Source organism: Thunnus albacares, chromosome 15, assembly GCF_914725855.1.
Source record: "Thunnus albacares chromosome 15, fThuAlb1.1, whole genome shotgun sequence".
Lineage (NCBI taxonomy): Eukaryota > Metazoa > Chordata > Actinopteri > Scombriformes > Scombridae > Thunnus > Thunnus albacares.
The window spans coordinates 25,991,103-26,003,754 of record NC_058120.1 but is presented as its reverse complement, the minus strand read 5'-3'; the positions used below and the strand labels follow the sequence as shown (position 1 = coordinate 26,003,754).

Genomic DNA, 12,652 nt, shown 5'->3' with positions numbered 1-12,652 from the left:
CTCAAACTTTTAGAGTACGCCATGTAGGTGGATCAGTTTGAGTTCTTTTGGGACCGCACTGAGACCACTTCCTGTAAAGGGTCTCAGTAGGGTACAGTTGTTGTTTTCAGTCCGAATCCGATGCAACTGTACTAAAAAGCTCAAGTCTGAAAATGCCCTTAGAGAGTAAGATAAGAAGATTTATATCAGTCTCATGTTGGTGCGTTAAAGGACAGGATTGTGTTTTGTCTCTACCCCTTGTGTCTCCTCTGTCTTTGGATCAAGTATGTTGTGTGTAAAGTTCTCTATAAATAGTTGAGTGTTTGTGTGAGTGGTGGGTGACTGTGGTTACACAGAAGTAAACAGCACGACCACTTACAGGCCGTGTCTTTATGTTATATAGCTCACAGTAAAAAAAGAAAAAAAAAACCTTGAAATCTCAGTCAGAGAAATATTTCCACAGACAAAACTGATAAGTTTTAGTTGTACTGTACATTAAAAACCAGATTTTTGTATTCATATAAACTTATGTAAACACACCTTTCACAGCGCCACTAAACAAGCTAAATGTACATTAAATAAAATGTGATTCTAGATATTTGTCAGTTTTTGATCACGAACAGCAGTGTCTATTTGTTTTTGTTCACAGAAAAGGAAGTAGGATATCTTTTCGTTTTTTCTCTTAGTGGTAACATTTACATGAAAAGGGTTTTTTCAGACAGTATTTCATTCCAAAATGTCACAAGAACCTCTAAATTTGACATTTAACCACTGCAGAGTTGGCAAACAAGCTTTGCAAAACATCTCAGCAAAATGAAAAGTGAAAGTATCTGAGCTGCAGTTGCTTAAACTTGACTCCGCATCAAAAGTGAAGGGCAGACAAATCTAAAACTGGAGGTGTCTGAATGAGAGCCTTTATAGGAATTACAGTATTTATTACATGCTGCTGCCTCTTACAGACATTTTCAGTATTTCCACAGAGACGTCCAGGGTTTTGTCAGTGATGAAGCTGCAGGAAGTGTGACGTTCTGAACCACAGGAATTCAACTTGAGCAAAAGTACTGGAAAAAGTATTCAAAACTAAGACTATACTTTCAGGCATCATTTCTGTACTTCTCAACTTGAGAAATGTGTTTCTAAAGAGTTCGGTCTCGCTGACCACAATGACGAGTTAAGATGTTTCCTTCAGAGCAAGAAACTGGTGGGAAGACTTTATCTCTCCTCCACTCTCTGAAACAAGACTCCTCAGTGGTTCTCATGGGAAAATATGTTGTGTACAGCTGTCAAAAAAACTTCCCCAAGAGAACAGATGTAGTGCAAAAGTCACTCTGTTCACCCAGCACTTTTCTCTGGAGTAACTGAACAACTACAGGGCAGATTGACATAAAAATGTGTTAAGAATATTTGTCCAAAGAAGAGGAATCATAATAAACCTCCAGACCTTTGCTCTAGTGCCACAAGTTTGTGAAATTCTTATAATACTTGTGCTAAAACAGAATTTTAACTAGCAGATTTCCATGAAATATATCTGGCACGTTCACTCTGATGAATATTGGCTTGACCTTAATCAGTCACTGATGACACTGTGATTGAAGGAGGAGTGTCTACAGGGGATCACCTGGAGTACGAGTGCTCGTCTCCAGACATAAGACCCCGAGAAACATCCAACACAAACCAAGACTATACTTTCAGGGATCATTTCTTTAGTTCTTGACTTGAGAAATGTGTTTCTAAAGAGTTTGGTCTCGCTGCCCACAATGAAGAGTTAAGATGTTTCCTTCAGAGCAGGAAACTGGTGGGAAGACTTTGTTTCTTCTCCACTGTTGAAGACTGTTCAGTGTTTCTGAAAGAGGCTCTGATGGAGGAAACATGTTCTGAGTGGACTGTTGAATCTCTTCAAGCCGCATTAACTTAAAGATTCACTTCTGACAAAACTGAAATTGTGTCGGATATGTAAATTCCACAAAAAGTTCAAACAGCTCTTTACAAACCCTTAAAAAACTTCCACTTTCTCTCTCCCACTAGAAAACAAAACTATGCAAGAAACAAGATGTCTCCTACTTCAATGTAAAGCCCATTATCAGTCTATGTGCACTGGAGGCTTCAAGTTTCCACGTCACACTTGTTTAAGTTGGCACCAAAGTTGTTGTGACGTTACAAATCATGCTGGTAGGTACGTGTCTTAAACTGAGATATAAGACGAGCACAGAGAAACTTTCCTCCTTCAGCAGATGAATGTGAAAACAAACCTTCATTCTGCACAGTGAAGTCCAACATCCAACAGAAAGAACAAGAAGAAAAACACATTTTTTGACCAGAGGGAAACTTTAAATACAGCAGTTTTAGATCAATATTCAAAAGGTTTTGTCATAGTTTCTCCAGGCTCGTTAGCCTCCGTTTGCTCAAATAACAAAATGAAGATGCTCTCAAAGTAGAGTGTAAATGCAAATTTAAAGACAAACAACATTATATATATACACAAAATAGAATAAAGATAGAAATGTTTATCCATGTGAGCAACAGCTACAAATGTCAGTTTTTCTTGTTGACATTTGCTCCCAAAATTTACCTGATTTAAATATTTTTAATTAACTCAGATTTGTTTCTTATCTCTTTTCCTCTTTGATTGACATATTGATATATTGGAAGAAGTGTGATGGAGGGTGTTTATGTCCATCTCAGAATATTTTTGAAATTATTTGTATATTTATTGGCACAGTCAACTCATAATACAGCAACACTGGTGATGAAATAAACATTTATATGTTGAGCTGCTGCTAAATTCTGCTGCTTCATGGATGATGACACCTCTGAAATATATTCACAAGTTCCTTTATAAACACTCATTGAAAACATATTTATAACAGAACAAAGACACAAAAAATTAGTTTATCTGTTTCAGTTTGTTATCAATTAATGTGTCAGTGAGGATGCAGTTATTGTAGGAGGAGCGTCTACAGGGGATCACCAGGAGTACGAGTGTTCGTCTCCAGACATAAGACCCTGAGAAACATCCAGAACAAACCAAGACTATACTTTCAGGGATCATTTCTTTAGTTCTTGACTTGAGAAATGTGTTTCTAAAGAGTTTGGTCTTGCTGCCCATGATGAAGAGTTAAGATGTTTCCTTCAGAGCAGGAAACTGGTGGGAAGATTTTGTTTCTTCTCCACTGTTGAAGACTGTTCAGTGTCTCTGAATGAGACTCTGAAGGAGGAAACATGTTCTGAATGGAGTTTGCACAGTGGTAAAAGAGGAAGTGCCATTTGAAGGCCTAAAGCTTTAAGCCTAGAGACAGAAAATCTTTCACTGCAGTGAAATATTTAGCAGAATAATAACTTTGAAGTTCAGCTGTATATCTTGTGAATGTTCTTTGCTCTGTTGAACACTTCAATTTGGGGTGAAATATCTTAACAACTGCATTCAAGGTGACATGAACTCTGCTGTGGATTTAAAAAGTCCCCAGAGGAAGAATGTTTGACAACTTCACAACCTTTCCTCCATTGTTACAGCTCATTATTTCCACTTGTACACATACATAATTTAATGGGGAGAGTTCCATGAAATTTACTGATTATATTCAACAAACACTTGGTCTGTTCTGTAGTCCCTCTGCTGCTCTGTACAGAAAACACTCTGCACTGAATATTTATTTAAACCCCAAAGAATTTGACCTGTGGCCATCAACAGGCTTAGGTGGATGTGCACTGAAAGGTCACAACAAACAAGGTCAAAGTTGTAAGTGAATTGTGGAAAAAGCCTTAAAGCTACACTAGCTTTTCTCCAGAACTAACACAAGTCAATCAATCATTGACGATGCTGTGATTGTAGGAGGAGTGTCTACAGGGGATCACCAGGAGTACGAGTGCTCGTCTTCAGACATAAGACCCCGAGAAACATCCAGAACAAACCAAGACTATACTTTCAGGGATCATTTCTTTAGTTCTTGACTTGAGAAATGTGTTTCTAAAGAGTTTGGTCTCGCTGCCCACAATGAAGAGTTAAGATGTTTCCTTCAGAGCAGGAAACTGGTGGGAAGACTTTGTTTCTTCTCCACTGTTGAAGACTGTTCAGTGTTTCTGAATGAGACTCTGATGGAGGAAACATGTTCTGAGTGGACTGTTTATCTTGTTAAATGAGTAGGAACTTGTAAAAACTTCTCTTAAGTGTTTCCAATGTTTGTTGCTTTATATCTTTGCTGCTTAGTTTTAAATTGAGCAGAGGTTTGCAGGGAATCCACCTGTACACAGTGACCCCCTGTACCAAAAACCAACATACCAACATAAGTGGGAACACATGTGTGGATGTTCAGAGTTGTTTGAAGTCGGCAATCCTGGGAAGACTTTGTTTCTTCTCCACTGTTGAAGACTATGCGGTGTTTCTGAACAAGACTCTGATGGGGGAAACATGTTCTGAGTGGACTGTTTAATCTCTCCTGACAAAAAAGATACTGTGTCTAATATCTAAATTCCACGAAAAGTACAAATACCTCTTTAGAAAACCCTTAAACCTCCACTTCCTCTCTTTCATTGAAAAACAAAACTATGCAAGAAACAAGAAGTCTCCTACTTCACTGTAAAGTCTATTATCAGTGTTTGTGCACTGTAAGTCGGCTCCAAAATTGTTGTGACGTTTCAAAAAAAAAAAAAAGTTATTCAAAAAATATGTTGTGCTTGTATTACAACTCCAGCAATATCTCAAAAAACTAAGAAGCATATACATCCTTTTTTCACAAAATGCAGTTTTTCTGTGTCTTCCAGCAGCACACACATTGTATAATTCTCAGACATTTCAGTAATATTTCATATAAGCACCAAAATAGCTCACTATCATACTTCATTACTACATAAACAGTGTGTGTAACTGTTTCCAGAGGTCAACTCTGAGCCCGTCAGGATTTCTAATAGCTAAAGTACAGTTATGTTTTTCAATCCTCTCTTTGGCAATCACTTTTATTCTGAGAGCTTCAGGCGTTCATAAATCAAAACAGTGATTAAGATATTGATTGATAAACAGGGAGAGCTGCAGCCTGCCAAGACAAGTCAGAGTGTTACTCAAGAGCTCTTCAGCATGTCGACTCCTGTGAACAGACTCATTACAAGCTAAACAGAACCAGGTCGACTCTTAGGACATTGTGGAAGGAAACCAACATGAGAGCGAGGCTTTGTAAAGGAAACGGAAACTGTTAAAACACTTGAAACTGCACTTCCTCTGTTGGGAGCAGAAACACGTGAACACGACACTGATCAGTGACAGAACATGAGAAATATTCAAAATTGTGTCTTTATTGAAGATCCAAATGAAAACACACTGATGGAAATCAAAACACAAGAGTGAAAGCTGCCGTCATGATGTCATGATGTCATGCTGTGTGTTTGTGGAACCAAAATCAACCAACCAACCAACCAACCAACCCACACACACCCACACACCCACACACACACACACACACACACACACACACACTGTTTTTCATTATAGGTCATACAAAAGCCTTCAATGTTGTGGTGCAGAAAACAGCTTCTACACACATGAACAACAATGAAAGATGCCAAACAACAGTCTGAGATCATAAAAATTACAAATGATTTAAAGGTTAGAAGGTCTTTATTTTTCTAAAGTAAGTGAACTTTATTAGTTAAACATGTTTTAAACTGTGGGTTTGCATCCCCTCATAAAAAAATTCTTAATACAACAGCTTGATTAATGTTTTGGTAAAACAGGTTCCAGACAATTTATGACACAAACCATTTCATCTTTAACTTCTTACAAGGCACAAAACCCACTCAGAACATGTTTCCTCCTTCAGAGTCTCTTTTAGAAATGCTGAACAGTCTTCAACAGTGGAGAAGAAACAAAGTTTTCCCACCAGTTTCCTGCGCTGATGGAAACATCTTAACTCTTCATCGTGGACAGCGAGACCAAACTCTTTAGAAACACATTTCTCAAGTCAAGAACTAAAGAAATGATCCCTGAAAGTATAGCCTTGGTTTGTTCTGGATGTTTCTCTGGGTCTTATGTCTGGAGACGAGCACTTGTACTCCTGGTGAACTCCTGTAGTTCACAAAGAAACTCCTCCTACAATCACAGCATCCTCACTGAAACTGATACAGATAAACTGATTTGTTGTGTCTTTGTTCTGTTATAAATATGTTTTCAATGAGTGTTTATAAAGGAACTTGTGAATATATTTCAGAGGTGTCATCATCCATGAAGCAGCAGAATTTAGCAGCAGCTCAACATATACATGTTTATTTCATCACCAGTGTTGCTGTATTATGAGTTGACTGTGCCAATAAATATACAAATATTTTCAAAAATATTCTGAGATGGACATAAACACTCTCCATCACACTTCTTCCAATATATCAATATGTCAATCAAAGAGGAAAAGAGATAAGAAACAAATCTGAGTTAATTAAAAATATTTAAATCAGGTAAATTTTGGGAGCAAATGTCAACAAGAAAAACTGACATTTGTAGCTGTTGCTCACATGGATAAACATTTCTATCTTTATTCTATTTTGTGTATATATATAATGTTGTTTGTCTTTAAATTTGCATTTACACTCTACTTTGAGAGCATCTTCATTTTGTTATTTGAGCAAACGGAGGCTAACGAGCCTGGAGAAACTATGACAAAACCTTTTGAATATTGATCTAAAACTGCTGTATTTAAAGTTTCCCTCTGGTCAAAAAATGTGTTTTTCTTCTTGTTCTTTCTGTTGGATGTTGGACTTCACTGTGCAGAATGAAGGTTTGTTTTCACATTCATCTGCTGAAGGAGGAAAGTTTCTCTGTGCTCGTCTTATATCTCAGTTTAAGACACGTACCTATCAGCATGATTTGTAATGTCACTACAATTTTGGAGCCAACTTAAACAAGTGTGATGTGGAAACTTGAAGCCTCCAGTGCACATAGACTGATAAAGGACTTTACAGTGAAGTAGGAGACAGTACATATCTGGCATAGTTTTGTTTTTCAATGAGAGAGAGAAGAAGGGGAAGTTCTTGGAATTCATGTATTAAACACAGTATCTTTTTTGTTAGGAGAGATTAAAGAGTCCACTCAGAACATGTTTCCTTCATCAGAGTCTCTTGCAGAAACACTGAACAGTCTTCAATAGTGGAGAAGAAGACTTTCCACCAGTTTCCTGCTCTGAAGTAAACATCTTAATTCTTCATCGTGGACAGCGAGACCAAACTATTTAGAAGCACATTCCTCAAGTCAAGAACTAAAGAAATGATCCCTGAAAGTATAGTCTTGGTTTGTTCTGGATGTTTCTCAGAGTCTTATGTCTGGAGACGAGCACTTGTACTCCTGGTGAACTGTAGACACTCCTCCTACAATCATAAAAGAGTTTGTGGATGATTAGCTTACTTTACTTTGAGTGACCTTTTACACTTTCTAGTGTATTAAAAAAGTGGAGATACGGTTTGGTTGACATCCAATGTCATGATGTTCACAAGCATACAGTAAAGTACATTTTTTAATAACTGCCCAAATAGTGCACGGACAAGAGTTTAGGAATGCACAGATATAATTTGCACTGGGAGAAAGAAAGAGATATGTCTCCCCAAAAATTTCATGTAAATAATTTCTACCCCTAAAATGCTTAAATCTATTAGTTATAAAGGAAAGTACGAATGAGAGACTTTGTTGTTCACGTCACATTTATGCACCGTTAATGTGTTGCTGATCAACCCAATCACCAGAATAAAACGTTGGCATTAAACGTTTCTGCAAACCACAGATACATTGAATGTCCACGTTTCAATGTTGGCCATTATCCATTGAATAATGATGTTTTATGATGTGACAACGCTGTAGTTAAGGTCTGGTTAGGTCCTCCTCCTAATAAGAAAGTCAGCTCATATAGGTGATACATAGTGTTGAAATGTTAATATGCTACATATTACATGTGTTGAAACTATATATGATGATATGATATTAAACGTTTCTGTGGTTTGCAGAAACATACAATGCCAACATTTTATTCTAGCGACCAGGTTGTGCTGATGAGGCTGTGATTGAAGGAGGAGTGTCTTTGTGGACTAAAGGAGTTCACCAGGAGTACGAGTGCTCGTCTCCAGATATAAGACCCTGAGAAACATCCAGAACTAACCAAGACTATACTTTCAGGGATCATTTCTTTAGTTCTTGACTTGAGAAATGTGTTTCTAAAGAGTTTGGTCTCGCTGCCCACAATGAAGAGTCAAGATGTTTCCTTCAGAGCAGGAAACTGGTGGGAAGACTTTGTTTCTTCTCCACTGTTGAAGACTGTTCAGTGTTTCTGATGGAGGAAACATGTTCTGAGTGGAGTTTGCATACTTGTCAAAAGAGGAAGTGCTATTTAAAGTCCTAAAGCTTTAAGTCTGAAGATTCATTGTAGTGAAATATTTAATAGAATAATAACTATGAAGTTCAGCTGTTTATCTTGACAGTGTGACAGTTCCTTGCTCTGTTGAACACTTCAATTTGGGGTGAAATATCTTCACAACTGCATTCAGGGTGACATGAACTCTGCTGTTGATTTAAAAGGTCCCCAGAGGAAGAATGTTTAACAACTTCACAACCTTTCCTCTATTGTCACAGCTTATTATTTCTACTTGTACACAAACATAATTTTATTGGGAAGAGTTCCATGAAATTTACTCATCATATTCCAGAGAACAAACACTTGGTCTGTTCTGTAGTCCCTCTGCTGCTCTGTACAGAAAACACTCTGCACTGAATATTTATTTAAATCCAAAAGAAGACATCCTGTGACTATCAACAGGCTTAGGTGGATGTGCACTGAAAGGTCACAACAAACAAGGTCAAAGTTGTAAGTGAATTGTGGAAAAAGCCTTAAAGCTTCACTGGCTTTTCTCCAGAACTAACACAAGTCAATCAATCATTGACAATGCTGTGATTGTAGGAGGAGCGTCTACAGGAGTTCACCAGGAGTGCGAGTGCTCGTCTCCAAATATAAGACCCCGAGAAACATCCAGAACAAACCAAGACTATACTTTCAGGGATCATTTCTTTAGTTTTTGACTTGAGAAACGTGTTTCTAAAGAGTTTGGTCTCGCTGCCCACGATGAAGAGTTAAGATGTTTCCTTCAGAGCAGGAAACTGGTGGGAAGACTTTGTTTCTTCTCCATTATTGAAGACTGTTCAGTGTCTCTGAATGAGACTCTGAAGGAGGACACATGTTCTGAGTGGTTTTTGTGTTTTGTAATAAGCTAAAGATGAGCTGTTTTTTGTCATAAAATATCTAGAGCTTGTGTAGTTATTAAAAAATGTCAAGTTTATTGCTGATTTCCTCAAGTAAATGTAGATGTTGTGTAATTCTTCTTAGCTGGTTGTAGTTAGGAAGAGATTTGCTGACAACAACCAGTGTTACTGAACACTATGTTTTACCAGAATAATAAAGATTAAAGGTTACATAGCTCTGGTTCTGCAGTCAGGAAAGATTTTGTCTCCCTAACCTTTCTATGTGGTGTCCAGAGTTCAATCGGATTGAACTTTAACACACTGGCTCTCTATTGTCCAGCTAGTTTGACAGAGTGTTGAGATTGACCTCTCGCTCAGGACAGTGTTTATTTTCCTCTTTCAAAACTGCATGATGAAATAATTCAAGCAGCAGATAAGGGAAAATGTTGTATAGTGGGTGCAAGGATGGTAACAGAGGTTAATGACAATAAAATGTCTGATAAAAAGTTGCATAATTTGCAACTTTGTGGGCTGCTGTTGTTTGCCTGCCAGCCACCTCCAGCAGTTTCTGTTCACAATCCGACTCACGCTATTTCCTGTCATCTCAGCTTTTGGCCACAACATGCAAATAAATTTCTCAGGCAACATAATTGAAAACACCTGTGTGGGCGAACCATGATTTTATAACAGCTTAAAAGTATTTGGCTGGTGATTTTCTATATTTATCTTATCATCAACAAATCTCATGTGCAGAACCAAACCAACAATGGACTCATCCTATTAAGTATTGTGCGTGTATCCAAAGCCTGATATATATTATTCCTCTGTGCTGTAGACCTCCGTTGTTGTCCAAAAACTATTAGAAACACACAATGAGCCACACACTGCACTGGGCGACATGTTCCTTCATACCTGAAGACAGAAGTTACTGTAGTTTTATAGAAACAGCTCCCAAGACTAATAATTGCGATCACGTTTTCAGTCTCAGGAGAGTAGTTTTGTGTACAGCAGACGCCACTGAGCATTTGCGGGAACTCATTTCAGGCTGTATACAAACCATTTCAGGTGTTGTGGCGCCCCGCTGCAGGTGTGAGCAGAGGTGTGTTGGTGTGTTTGTGCTCCAGAACGTAACCGCTGTTAATCAGAAAATAACATTTTATTGATCTGATTCACCGGCTTTCTCACTACCATTGCTCCCTCCCTTCATTCCCTCTCTAGCTCGCTCGACCACAGCTGCTCTCTGTCTCTCTTTTTTTCTCATCTTTTTTAAAATGAGTTTGAGTCGAAAGATTATTATGTAGCTCAACAAGCTAAGAAAGCTGTAAACAAAACTGAGTTCCTGCACATGCTCAGTGGCGTCTGCCATTCAAGGAACCTCTTTCCGGAAAGTTTCAATCTTATCGATGTTATTCATCTTTGGAGACTCATCTTTCTAAACAAACTACGGAAGGAACATGTCACTCAGTGCAGCGATGTGGCTCATTGACATGTTTTTTGGACAACAACGGAGGTCAACGGCACAGAGGAATAAGATATATCAGGCTTTGGATACATACACACACAATACAAAGCATTTTTCCCATACACAAGCACTAGAAAAGGAGCGGCCACACTTGAATACAACAGATCCATCATTAATTTTATCGGTAACATCTGTGCTTTTGGTGCCTTTACATGACATTTCTGTTCTCCGGAAGTTCACCTCCGAAAAAGGGTGTCATGTCACATTTGTGTTAAATAAATATTGATGAGAGCGATCGCAAACTCTAGACAGTCTATAAGAGAGAGACTACAGTTTGTAGTCAGGTAGTGAGATAATTTACTAAAAACTGTGATGAAACACACAAGAATAATAACTTCTCCATTTCCAAACATGGCGCAGCAGTTTCTATTGGCCAAGTAAGCATATCCGCTAAAATTTAAACAAAGGGGAACTTTGACCTGTGAAACCACCAGAGCGGGCTAGACATCGCACAAAACAGGAAACTAACTCTTACTTTATTTGTCAGCCAGGCTTCAGTAGAACTGAAGAGGAAAGTGAATATTTGTCATGTCAAAATGTCCACTGTGAAAAAGAACAGTTTTGCTCCATCACCAAAAAAAGAGGCCTATCTGTCAATGATGACACTGATTGAAGGAGGAGTGTCTTTGTGAACTACAGGGGTTCACCAGGAATACATGTGTTCATCTCCAGACTTAAGACCCCGAGAAACATCCAGCACAAATCAAGACTATACTTTCAGGGATCATTTCTTTAGTGCTTGACTTGAGAAATGTGTTTCTAAAGAGTTTGGTCTCGCTGCCCACGATGAAGAGTTGAGATGTTTCCTCCAGAGCAGGAAATTAGTGGTAAGACTTTGTTTCTTCTCCACTGTTGAAGACTGTTCAGTGTTTCTGAAAGAGACTCTGATGGAGGAAACATGTTCTGAGTGGAGTTTGCACAGTGGTAAAAGAGGAAGTGCCATTTGAAGGCCTAACACTTAAGTGAAATATTTAGCAGAAAAATAACTTTGAAGTTCAGCTGTATATCTTGACAGCGTGAATGTTCTTTGCTCTGTTGAACAACAATGTCTATGGATGCGAGGTTGGTGATACAGGTACAGGCTCTGGCTTAGAGATGGTATATAGAAAAGAGTAATATGAAATAATCAGAAATAAATCTAAATCACATATATGGAAGTGAGAAATTCAGGTCATAATAGAGAGGAAGAGGGTGTGCTATATTCAGTCGCTGGTGCTCTGAACCGAGTTTTCATCAGTCCTTGTATAGGTCCAAAAGAGCTCCCAAGGGATTGTCCCATCATCCATATTCCCTTTCAGTCTGTTGAGCATAGACTCATAAGATGCGTCTCCACCGTTGCATTTATCCAGTCTTTCAGGTCCGGTGATACAGCAGTTTTCCAATGTCTCAAAATAATTCTGGAGGCTGAAACCAAACCCACCATAATAACAGAAAATATTCCTTTTGATACATTTGGTATTTGGGATCTATCCCCTAGTGAACATACAACCGGAGTCAGTGGGATTGCTGCACCAGATTTACTCAGGAAGTCCACAACTTTTCTTGAGCTCATGATTAAACAGTTATAAACTTTTGTCTAAAAAGCTTTAGTTTTTTTGGTTTCTTTGCAGCTATTTCATGCTAATTCATTATTGACCTAGTTATTGACTCTACCTCAGTATGTTCCACAACAGGATTTTGTCTCATTATTCAGAGTGTCCATAAATATTATGTGGTCTGATATCATCAGTACAAAGGCTACACAAAACTTCCTGCTCTGAAGGAAACATCCTATAACTTCCTGCTCTGAAGGAAACATCTTATAACTTCCTGCTCTTATCGCTTCATTGCTAGTCGACATCCAAATATATCCGCTCCATCTGTAATCTCTAATTTAAATGCATATTAGTAAAAGCTTATAAAATGGCAGCAGAATTCATTAAAACCAGCAAATGAACTTTTGTGCTTTTCTACAT

General features: G+C 38.1%; 6 non-coding genes and 3 pseudogenes across 6 annotated transcripts; 7 read left to right on the top strand and 2 right to left on the bottom strand.

Annotated features, from left to right (window-relative positions):
- The first annotated feature begins 1,061 nt into the window (after positions 1–1,061).
- LOC122999122 lies at positions 1,062–1,232 on the top strand (annotated as a pseudogene).
- Positions 1,233–1,655: 423 nt separating this feature from the next.
- LOC122999053 lies at positions 1,656–1,862 on the top strand. Its single transcript, XR_006407582.1, has one exon. It is a non-coding gene; the product is annotated as a small nucleolar RNA U3 (small nucleolar RNA).
- A 1,143-nt stretch (positions 1,863–3,005) lies between these two features.
- Positions 3,006–3,212, top strand: LOC122999159. Its single transcript, XR_006407676.1, has one exon. It is a non-coding gene; the product is annotated as a small nucleolar RNA U3 (small nucleolar RNA).
- A 677-nt stretch (positions 3,213–3,889) lies between these two features.
- LOC122999041 lies at positions 3,890–4,096 on the top strand. The gene has a single exon (XR_006407571.1). It is a non-coding gene; the product is annotated as a small nucleolar RNA U3 (small nucleolar RNA).
- Positions 4,097–5,758: 1,662 nt separating this feature from the next.
- LOC122999120 lies at positions 5,759–5,965 on the bottom strand. Its single transcript, XR_006407641.1, has one exon. It is a non-coding gene; the product is annotated as a small nucleolar RNA U3 (small nucleolar RNA).
- Positions 5,966–7,040: 1,075 nt separating this feature from the next.
- LOC122999066 lies at positions 7,041–7,242 on the bottom strand (annotated as a pseudogene).
- An 861-nt stretch (positions 7,243–8,103) lies between these two features.
- Positions 8,104–8,298, top strand: LOC122999101 (annotated as a pseudogene).
- Positions 8,299–8,978: 680 nt separating this feature from the next.
- Positions 8,979–9,185, top strand: LOC122999147. Its single transcript, XR_006407665.1, has one exon. It is a non-coding gene; the product is annotated as a small nucleolar RNA U3 (small nucleolar RNA).
- Positions 9,186–11,402: 2,217 nt separating this feature from the next.
- LOC122999135 lies at positions 11,403–11,609 on the top strand. The gene has a single exon (XR_006407654.1). It is a non-coding gene; the product is annotated as a small nucleolar RNA U3 (small nucleolar RNA).
- Positions 11,610–12,652: the final 1,043 nt, after the last annotated feature.